We start from the raw sequence: 12,365 nt of genomic DNA on the forward strand, positions 1-12,365 counted from the left end.
TACCCAGTTGCTTAAGCAAGAAAATGGGATTATCTCAGATTTCACCTTTTTCCATACCTCCTACATCCAATTCATCACCAAATTCTACTGGCTTCCTTCAGAAATGTATCTTGCACCTATCCACTTCTCTCTGTTTCCTATTCCAAGCTACTTGCATGTCTCACCTGAATAACTGCAATAATCTCCTTCTTGGTCTCCCGCTTCCAATCTTACCCCCTTCAATCTATTTCTTGTACAATAACCAGCCCTAGACACACCCTTCCCTCGCTTAAATGCCTTCAAAGGCTTCTTACTGCATTTAGGAAGATGTTTGAACTCATCATCATGGCCTCCAAAGCCTTGTAACTTGACCGCTGTTTAGCTTACAGTTTCCTGCTGAGCTGTTCTCCACCTAGCCCACCACATTTTTGGCACACTGGTCTTCTAGCAGTCCCTAGATGGGGTCATCTTTTCCCACAAGGCCTTTGCCTATGCTTGAAAGATTCTCCCTACCCTACCCTTGCCTCATCACATCTTGTATATTTCCTTCATAGTACTTACATCTTTAATTCAAAATTTTGCCTTTCTTTTTTTGATGTTCCCCTCTTCTTCCCACTAGAATATAAGCTCCATAAGCAGCATTATTCAATGTTGTACATCCAGTGTCTGGCTGTAGTTGGTGCTCAACAAATATATGAATAAATAGTACGTTTCAATACTTGTTTAATGAATGGTTGGGAAGGAACATGTTTTTTTATCTCCTCTAAAACTGAAAGATGTACATAGCTTCTCATTGCCAACATGTATAAGACCAACCCATCATCTAAAAATAGTTATCTCAGTACAACACCCACTTGTCATATTATCTAAAAGCTAACTATCCTTCAGAAGGAGCTAATACTTTAAACATGAGTCAGTAAGTGTAATACTGCCTGCTTTTAACTGTCATACAACGTGTTCCAGTTAATACCTATAATATTTGCAAAATGTCTTTGCTTTAAACCTCCTATTGAAATAGTAGGTTCAGTCATTCCTTTTACAGATAATTAAAAAAACACCCTAAGAAATGAAATGTCACTTTAACCTAAGGTGGTAGTTTCTGAGTACCTAATATGTAATGAGATGCTAAAATCTTGGAAGAAAATTAAGTTTAAAATGAAAGGCATGAGATGGCTCTGGACTCAAACTTATCTTGGGGATTTATTTTCTAAAGATGGCCTCAAAAAGCAACAAAAAGAAATTAGAATAGTAACTTTATTATAGGCACTTTCCTTTTAAAGATCAATAAGGGCTACTTGGTTCTATTTCATTCTAATAATATTCTAATGATGTCAGTTAAAAGTCACTCTCATCTACTCTCAAGGACTGAGATAGTTTCTTAATCAAAGTCACTTTATTAGCTTTAGATTTGATCCGTGCCATGACATTCAAAAATAATTCTTTTTCTTTTTTTTAAGAAATTTTTAGAAAATTCAAAATAGAGACAATAATATACTTTCACCTCCAGACTTACTATTTAAGCCTAAGGAGAATCTTATTTGTGTTATCTTCTGGTACCATAATTGCTGTCTGTGAGGAAGCAGTCATTTCTTACGGGGAACTCATATCCCTAACTCCTTTAAGTGTTTTTGGTATCAGATTAAATATTAATTTGAAGTACATCTGTGCTTATTCAGTTCAGCAGGTCCTGCTTATGAAGGGTGGTATAACACATTTTCATTTTGCAGCACATGGCAATATGCACTACACTGCTTTTCCACCAGGGTTCACTATTTTGGAACAGATAACAGACCCCTATGACCTTTGCATTATATTTTATGCACTTTTCTATCCAAGTCAATTTATAAAATCAGGACTTCTCAACCTTAAAACACAGGATAACCTTTCTGTTTTCTTCTTTCTAAAACAAGTACCTTGAGTACCACCGTCTTGCAACCAGCATCAAACATTAGATTTCAAGAATGTTGTGCTCTGCTGGAGAGAGCTCATTATTATACTAAATATGGAAGATATACTTTGTCAAACAGAATAAAATTTCTGTTTGAAATTTTATAAAATATAATGTACAAAGCTGTATCTTTTGGAGTACCAAATACAACCTCAGTTATTTAAACCTCAACTGTAAGATTTATACTTACGGGACCTTGACATTCATTGTTATAAATGGACTTTTTATGAAGAAAAAAAAAAGTTTCCCTGGATTGTGAAAGATAATCATACATCATTAATTTCACTTTGGTATTTAAAACAGCCATTTAAACTACAATGAATATTTCTAGATTTCTACTAATTTGTCTTCCATGAAAATGTGATAGGAATAAGGGGCATCAGTCTAACTGGAACCGTTTTATCTAGGAATTGAAAGAAATATAGTCATTTCCCATTCCCTGGCCACCTTTGCATGTCCCACTCTCCCATTCTTACTCCTATTCCAAAGTTAAGTAGAATTTGTATTTCATCTCCACAAGTAGACTATAAACTCCTTGTTGTATTCAGGTTGTATCTTACTCAGTTTTAGCCCATGAAGTGCCTTGTATATGGTAATGACTCAAATATTTGTTGAACTGAAATTTAGTCCTACTGTGAGTGAACTGGATGTGAGTTTGGGTGGCGGTGTCTCACGCAAATTCTCTTTTCAAGTCATGTTAAGAATTTCAATTGCTGACAACTTTTATTAACAATTCTCCATGTTTCTGTCATTGAGGGAAAAGGAGGAAACCAGTCTCCCTGGTGTATTTCTCGCCAGAGAGGCATGAGTATTTTGCGCCTTCTCAATTTTTGAAGTAAGCTACATTTCAGGAGATGAAACAAAGGAAACTCTTAACATCTGTCAATATGTTTCCAGTTCTTATATCAAAGAAAGTGAAATAGCCACCAATCCTAAAGAAAGAAATCAAGTTTTATAATTTACTCAATTAGAAGACGTGAAGTCTACTTTGGCAGGCAAAGTGTTGTTGACAGAAGCTTTCAGGAAGAAGCACCTTAACTGCATGAACCTTTTTGGTTATGTTTCGAAAGCCTTCGGGCTTAGCTGAGCTCCCCAGATGCTCTAGCAAATGTGTGTGTGTGTGTGTGTGTGTGTGTGTGTGTGTGTGTATCTTCATTTTATTTTATTTTTTAAACATCTTTATTGGAGTATAATTGCTTTACAATGTCATGCTAGTTTCTGCTGTACAACAAAGTGAATCAGCTATATGTATACATATATCCCCATATCCCCTTGCAAACCCATCATGTGCATTTCTCAAAATAAGCTTTAGTCCCAAATTCATTTTCATGTAGGTGAGTAGATGAACAAGAGCAATTTCCAGTTGATTATTTTCTAAGTGGTTTTCCATATCACATAGTTTTGGGGGGCTTCGCAAAATGATTTATAGGAAGCTTTTTCTCTCCAGCTTTTCAGTCACTAGATATTCCTAGAGATTTGTTAATCCAGGTATAAAACCTTGATAAAGCCTAAAATACCACAATTCAAGAAATTCCTTTCAAGGATCTCCTATTTACTTGACTGCAGTTTTCAGAGAGGGTGGCATGATTTATTTTTCCCTGGGAACATAATTAAAGTCTTAACACTATAACTGAGCTAGCTAGGTGTTAACAGCATTTGATGCAGGATTGGCTTATTTAGTTGTTCTTAATACAGGGATTTGGCTACCTGAAAAAGTCCCACTATTTAAGTCCCACTGTTTTAGCCCCAAGTGGTCTTATAACTATAAAAACAAATTATAGGACCTAAGTGTGGGGTGCGGCAGAAAGATGTGCTTATTGCCGTGTTACATCTATTAATATCACAGTATTTATGTCATCTATAGGTAACGGGGTTTCCTAATAAGTGTCAGTAGCAGCTAAGGATGTTGACTACCTCAAGCATATGAAGAGTATTTTTCTAAAGACTAAATTGAGGCAAAAATAGATTAAAAATTTTAACTCTACCTTATAGCAAATTAAACCCAGTTTATGCTACTGAAAGAAATTTTCAACTCCGTCTCTTCTCATTTGCTTTTTCCCTTCACTGATCAGGTATTTCAATCACACAGAAAAGTACTGAGAGTAGTATAACAAACATCCATAAACCCACCATGGGAAATTAACAAAAGTTAACCTTTCATCATATTTGCTTCATATCTCTTATTAAAGAATTAAAACATTACAGTTACTCTTGAAGTCCCATTCTTACCTCTGCTAAATTCTATTCTGCTCCCTTGTTCCCCAGAGGCAACCACTGTCCTGAAGTGGGTACCGTATTCTTTTTGTCAGTTCTTTGAAGACATCAAGCTCTTTCCTGATTCAAGGCCTTCCTAAGCACTGTTCTCTCTTGCTGATATGCTCTTCCTCACTCTCTTCACTAGTATATCACCTGCTCATCCTTTGGGTTTCAGCTGAAATGCTGCTTATTAATAGATAGCTTCCTAACTCTACCCAAATTGTGTCCACTTGACCCCATCATGTTTTCAAATGGCACCCTCTCATTTCACATGAGTGCTAATAACAATATTAATATATTTGTGTGTTTATTTGTATGTTTATTGTGTGTTTATTTGTGGAGCCCAACTAGACTATGAGCTCCGTGAGGCACAGACCATTTCTGCCTTGTTTATCGCTGAATGCCTTGCACTTAACGCAATTCTTTACACATGGTAGGAACTGAATAAATACTATAACCCATAATAAAATCTCAGTATTTGGCTATGATCAGTAACCAGCCAATGTACTTTTTACTTACCATTCTAACCTCATACATGACATTCTGCAAAGGAATAGCAACTTGATGCACTGTGTAATTAAAAGTACAAGTTATACATTATATGCCTTCTATGAACCTAAAGCACTAAGATGTATATATTTTTAAAAATTTTATAGGTGCTATAATTGTGTTCCCATAGACTTTGTTTTTAAAAATATTAATTGGCAGTAATTGCACTATTTACATGTTAATGAACAGCACCTGGCCCCAGCTGGGTATAAAGACGCTGACAATGTTTTTCTCTCACCTCCTTGGCAAGGAACTAAGCATATGCAATTTTAAAGAGACCTGCTTGCCAGAAATAACACATTCATAATTGGTAGGACAATACGAAATTAGTTCACTCATTTCACCATTCTCAAACAAATGCATAATACTTTTCATGTTTAAAAGCTTTATGATTCAAAGAGGGCCTTATTTCCTACACTTGGTGATTATTCACAATCATTAAATTATTCCTGTCAATGAATGTGCCAGTAACTGGCTAAATGGAGGCCCAAGTGGCCTCCTGTAATAAGGGCCCAGTTCCTGGCTTAATCCCTTGAAAAAAACTGAGTTTCCTTTGAAGTCATTCAAAATCTATAATTAAATATGTTAATTTCCTGGTCCCTCTACCCTATGATATTTTAAATCACTACAGTTTTTATTCCATTTTCCCCTACAATCCTAAAACCAATTAAGAGGTATTGAAAAATGACTTTGAATAACAAAGATTTTGTGAGTCACAAAATGGTTCTTGTTAAATTTGTGTATCCAGTCATCTGTAAACTAATAGACATTAGCAGGAACCACAACAAGACGAAAAAAGAAGTACCAGGTCCTCAAATTATATGTGTTCCTAGAATTACATTTACCAATTGAAGAAAATTTGACGCTGCTATCCTATTTTCACATATAGACAAACTAACCACCAAATATTTATTGAGTGCCTGGTACCCTCGGCATTATAACACGTGTTTTGGGGAGGGGGGTAGTGGATGTACAAGGAGAAAAGTTTCACTTCAAGATGTTTATAATCTAGTTAGGGAGAAAAAAAATTACAAATAGCATCACTGCAAGATAGCATTGGTTTGTGTGACACAGGGAGTATTTGCAGTTAAGAGGAGAGAGAGATTAGCTCAGAGGAGTGTGTATTCAGTGAAGTCTTCATCGAAAACTATGTGGAGTGAGGCTGAAGAGAAAAAAATTAGTGTCTTCTATGTGCCAGGAAATATGCTACCTGCTTTATCTCTTTTAACTTGCTCAAGGTCACACAGTTATTAAGAGCTAGTAAGATCTGGGACAAGAATCCAGATATGACATTATGTGTATTTCTCACTCAGAAACATGCTAGCCTTGAAGGATGGAGAAAACAGATAAGGTGAGAAGAACAACATGAGTAATGGGAAGAGTGATTTGGAAGTGTGCTGTGCTGAGGAGATTATTGCAAGAGCAAATATGTTGAGGAGTCATAGGAAAATAATATCAAATAGATACAAAGGGAAATGACAGATGATATTTCTAACCTTGAAAGCCTCAAAGAAGAATTTGGATGTAATGAGGTAGAAATTCAAATCAAATGAGATACATGGTAAAATTGAACATACTAGTTTTTCAGAGGTTGATAGGGTAATAAGAGGTGAGAGGGGAATGGAGTCAGTATTATATAGTAGAGCTGGAGAGTCATGATGATAAAAAAAGCCAACTTCATTAAATAAGCCAGAACATATGCACCTCAGTGGAGCTGTATCTCCAGCCCTTAGCACAGTGCCTATATAATAAATGCTCAATAAAATCATGGTGATTATCATAATGAGTGAATAAATGAATGAATGATTACGGGAGATATTTGTGATATCATGGACGTAAACCAGACAGAAATTTAACTTGACACTAAGAAAATGCTTTGGAACACAAATGAAATTACTTGTGCTAATAACTAACAACCATTTAAATCATTCTTAACAGTTATCAAATAGGCTTGGTATGTAATAATGAGTGCTCAAGATAGTATTTCAAAAATTAAAAGCAGCTAAAATAAGAAAGCATTTAATGTGTCATTATTGATGACTTTTATTTATTTATTTATTTATTTATTTATTTATTTATTGATGACTTTTAAAATATTCATGTTTGGCCAGAATGAAAAGAAACAGGTGATCTCAATCATTGCTAAATATTAAGGTTTTATTTTACATTCCTATAGATAGATACAACTACCTAACAAATGTCATGACTTTATCAGTAGGATTAATGACAGTATCAGTATCATAAAATTTGATAACTTTCTATAATCCATTTTGGAAAAAGTTTTCCAATTTCTTTCCACAAATCAGAAACAAGGATCACAACAAAAAAATTATGCTGAAAGGTTTTCTTGTTTCTTCTTATTCTATTTTTACATTTATATGAATACACTGTGGTAACAAGAAAAAATATTTTTATGCATTTTATATGACACACTGTTCCAAGCATACAATGAACGCTTATACAAAATCATTTTTAGAATTAAAAATCTAGAATAGAAATTTTGAAATAAAGGATAAAAGTAAGTAGTTTTGATTAAAATAAAACAAACCACTAGAACCTTCCCAACTACATCAAAAATGAGCCAGCCAATTTTGAAACTTTTTTCCTTCAGATTTCTTGATTAGTAAGTATAGCCTGCGTTCCCCAGTACGGGTATTTTTAAACCATATAGAACATTTTTTAAAAACTATTATTCACACACACACACACACGCACACACGCACACACACACACACACATCATTAAAAACATAAAAGAAACACAATGAAATGGAAAAAGTATTTGCAAATCAAATCCTAAATAAATGACTGGTTTCCTTAATATACAAAGAGTACCCCACAAATCAATAATAAAAGACCAACAATCCAATGTGGTAAACAATATGGTTTATAGAAAATAAAATATCAGTGGCTCTTGAACATATGAAAAAATCCCCCTCTCATATTCATCATAAGTAAAATGCAAAATGAAAATACAGTAATATTGGATTTTGACTCTATCAGATTGGCAGAATTCAATAAGTTTGATAACACCCTGTGTTTGCAAGTGTTTGAGGAAACCGGCACTCTCACACATTGGTGATGAAATCAAATTCATCTAACTTCTAGTGATGGCAATTTAACAATATTTGACAAATATTGTCAATGTTTACCAAAATTTAAAATGCACAGATACTTCAGAACAGAAATTCTACTTCTAGCACTTTTTCATGTATAAAATGACACGCATAAAAATATTAACTATAGTATGTTTTTATAATAGCAAATGAATGAAACTAACTTAAAGCAGTATTGGTAAACACATTATAGTACATTTGTGTAACTGGAAACTTGGCAGCTGTTTAAAATAAGGATCTTTAAGATACTGCTAAATGACAAAACACAAGGTGTAGAACAGTAAGTATAGTGTGCTTCTATTTAGGCCAAAAGAAGGAATATATCTGCATATGTGATTGTATATTTACATAATATCTCTGGAAAGATACCTAGTATCTAGTAGGAGTGGGCGATTTCAGAGAAACTGGGAGGGGGGGAATGGGAGATATTTATCTTTACTGGATAACCTCTACATTAGGTTGAACTATAAGAAATTGCCAATACTGAACTGTTTTTGATATACAAAAACATCAATTTCATATGGTTCATAAATAACATTACAATATCTACTCCCCCATGCATGTGTTTCCTATTATTAAAAAGGCATTTTTTTCCTTTTTTTAATTGAAGTATAGTTGATTTAAAATATTATATTAGTTTCAGGTATACAACATAGTGATTCAAAATTTTTATAGATTATACTCCATTTACAGTTATTATAAAATATTGGCTATATTCCCTGTGCTGTACAATATGTCCTGGTAGCTTATTTATTTTATACATAGTAGTTTGTACGTCTTAATCCCCTACCCCTGTCATGTCCCTCCCCTCTTCCTTCATCCCACTGGTAACCACTGGTTTGTTTATATCTGTGAATCTGTTTCTGTTCTGTTACATTCATTCATTAAGTTTTACCTTTTAGATTCCACATATAAGTGATAACATACAATATTTGTCATTCTCTGACTTATTTCACCAAGCATAATAACCTCTAGGTCCATCTATGTTATTGCAAATGGCAAAACTTCATTCTTTTTTATGGCTGAGAAATATTCCATTGTATATATATATACCACATCTTCTTTATCCATTCATCTGTTGATGGGCACTTAGGTTGCTTCCACATCTTGGGCTCTTGTAAAAAATTCTACTATGAACACTGAGGTACATGTATCTTTTCTTTTTTTTTTTTTTAATTTATTTTATTTATTTATTTATTTTTGGCTGCATTGGGTCTTCATTGCTGTGCACGGGCTTTCTCTAGTTGCGGCGAGCGGGGGCTACTCTTTGTTGCAGTGTGGAGGCTTCTCACTGCAGTGGCTTCTCTTGTTGCAGAGCACGGGCTCTAGGCACATGGGCTTCAGTAGTTGTGGCTCGCAGGCTCTACAGCGCAGGCTCAGTAGTTGTGGCACCCGGGCTTAGTTGGCATGTGGGATCTTCCTGGATCAGGGCTTGAACCCGTGTCCCCTGCATTGGCAGGCAGCTTCTTAACCATTGTGCCATCAGGGACCCTCACATGTATCTTTTTGAATTACTGTTTTCATTTTCTTTGGCTATATACCCAGAAGTAGAATTGCTGGATCATATGGTAATTCTATTTTTCGTTTTTTGAGAAACCCCATACTATTTTCCACAGTGGCTGCACCAATTTACATTCTCACCAACAGCATTCAAGAGTTCCCTTTTCTCCACATCCTCTCCAACATTTGTTATTTGTGGGTTTTTGATGATAGTCATTCTGACAGGTGTGAGGTGATATCTCATTGTGGTTTTGATTTGCCTTTCCCTGATGATTAGTGCTGTTTGAGCATCTTTTCGTGTGCCTGTTGATCATCTGTAAGTCTCCTTTGGAAAAATGTCTATTCAGACATTCTGTCAATTTTTTAATTGGGTTGTTTGTTTTTAAATATTGAGTTGTATGGGCTGTTTATATATTTTGGATATTAACCTCTTATCAGTCATATTACTTGCACATATTTTATCCCATTCAGTAGACTGTCTTTTCATTTTGTTAATGGTTTCCTTTGTTGTGCAAAAGCTTTTAAGTTTAATTAGGTCCCATTTGTTTATTTCTTGCTTTTGTTTCCTTTGCCTGAGGAGACAGATCCAAAAAAATATTGCTACAGTTTCTGTCAAAGAGTGTCTGCCTATTTTTTCCTCTAGGGGTTTTATGGTTTTCAGTCTTACACTTAGGTTTTTAATCCATTTTGAGTTTATTTTGTAGATGGTGTGAGAAAATGTTCTAATTTCATTCTTTTAAATGTAGCTGTCCAGTTTTCCCAGCAGCACTTATTGAAGAGATTGTCTTTCTCCCATTGTATATTCTTGCCTCCTTTGTTATAGATCAATTGATCTTAAGTGCATGGATTTATTTTGGGGCTCTCTATTCTGTTGCATTGATCTATGTGTCTGTTTTTGTGCCATACTACAGTGTTTTGATTACTATAGCTTTGTAGTATAGTCTCTAGTCAGGGAGCGTGATACCTTCAGCTTTGTTCTTTTTTCTCAAGATTGCTTTGGCCAAAAAGGAAGTGTTTTAATAAAAGCTGCAATGCATGCAAAAGGTTTTGTTGTCTCTTACCAGAATTATTATAGTGTCATCAAATTAACTTAGGACATGGTCAATTATGTAGATGGCTGGGGAATGGAATGGCCAAGAGAGAAGCAGCACAGTTTTTCTTTGGGAGGTAGTGTAGAATAGAGGTTAAGAGCCCCATTTATGGAATCAGACTGCCTAGGTTTGAATCTTAGCTGTGTGACTTTGCGAAATTTAAGTTATCTTTCTGTACCCCAGCTTTGTCCGTACAATGGAGATAGCAGGAGATAGCCTAACTCAGCAGGCTATTGTTGTATAAAATAGACCTAATGTCTAATGTGCTTGGATCAATGCCTGACACATAGTGCTCCACAATGTTAGCTACTATTATCATCATCATCACCACCATTATCATTGTTATTATTATTATTAACATGGCTTACTCACTTCTCCAGAGCTTCAAGCTCACTTTCATCCTTTTGTTCTCTCCTCATTTTCCTTCCAAAAGCCCACAGCAACTGTGCTTGTTTTGGATCTGTTTGCCCTCAGGTGCAGTATTCATGGTTCTCCTCCTCTGTTCCTTATCCCTGCTCCCCATCCCTAGGTTTCCATGTCAGCTGACTCTTCCCTTGTCCCTTCACCCAAGAGGCAGTGGTGGTTTCCTTCCGTTGCTTATTGTGGTGGCCTCAGTGTCCCATATTCAGTTCTTCAGTTCCTCCACGATTTGTGTAACCAAGTTCCAATGTTAACTCCCTCTATTTTAATTTCTATTTCTCTCTTCCTGATTAGACCTTAACTGACACAGTAGGGCCAACACAAAGAGGTGTGATAAAGGATGGAGGGTAGGCAGGATGTGATTCACGCTGGTGGCCAGGAATGATTCCAGTTCCTGACCAGTCTTATTTAACTGAATCCTATGGGTATGAACTTACACTGAAAGTAATCTCCAATGTTAGTACTGTGGTAACCAAGTCTTAAGAGGATTTAACATTTTCACTAAATCAAACAAAAAAGTTATGTCTGCCTTGATGTCATATATCTAATGTTTCCATTAGCAAGTGCTGGAAACTATTAATTAAAACTCTAGAGTAGGCCTAACCAGTACTGAAAGGCAATGCAAGCATCAGTAGTAGTGTATAATCAATTGAATGTATTTATGACTGTTTCCTCATTATTTCCTAATGAGGAATTCAAGAGGCTATGCATGACTGTAAATGGCTGGCAGGCTACTACATCAATACCTTGGGTCTGTCAGAGTCAACTCAGGGTTTTAGAAATGCTTGTTTATACACTCCACGGAGCCCATGTGCATAAAATAAAAGGTTTACTCTCTACTTATCCTCCACCAAATCATATGCTGTAGCCCAAGTAAATACAAATAAATACATAAAACAATGTAACTTACAGTGCTCTACAATGTTTATAAAGACAATTTTCAATTTGGTCGCATGAAACAATACATTAAGGAAACTTTCCTAAAACCAAGACACAATTGACTTACTCTGTTAAATCCAGGGATTTTTATTCCAACACTGATTTCGTTATACAGTAAATTATAACGTTCTAATTGGGACTCTACAAAACACCAGACAATATTAAATTTTAAATGACTATTGTCCTCTGAAATAGTTGCCAGAAAAATTATGGGCAGAAGCTAAATAGATTCTATTTTTTTTCTTTAAAATACCATCAGTATGTACATAGCATTTTATACTTCAGAGATAATTTTCAATAATAAAAGATTCTCTGTTAATTAAAAAAGAAGTAGTTTAGGTGAATAAAGCAAATTTTATCTAAACACTGTACTCAGGGAAATAAAACTGATTTAAGACATTGTGAATTGTTCGATGAAACAGAATCGTTCAATGAAACAATCTGAAAAGACTTGGCAAATAGTTACTTGAACATTAGATAGACTAGAAGCACTCGTATGAAACAAAAGCACGTAAAATAGCTGAGAGAAGGATTCCTCTGTGCAAAAAATAGTATTTGTTTCAAATTT

At 35.0% G+C, this 12,365-nt stretch overlaps 1 protein-coding gene across 3 annotated transcripts in view; it reads right to left on the reverse strand.

Moving 5' to 3' along the window:
• Positions 1–12,365, reverse strand: part of TENM1 (teneurin transmembrane protein 1) — a 557,972-nt gene that overhangs the window by 407,166 nt on the left and 138,441 nt on the right. The window lies entirely within an intron of this gene.

Source organism: Balaenoptera ricei, chromosome X (genome assembly GCF_028023285.1).
Source record: "Balaenoptera ricei isolate mBalRic1 chromosome X, mBalRic1.hap2, whole genome shotgun sequence".
In the NCBI taxonomy this organism is placed as follows: domain Eukaryota; kingdom Metazoa; phylum Chordata; class Mammalia; order Artiodactyla; family Balaenopteridae; genus Balaenoptera; species Balaenoptera ricei.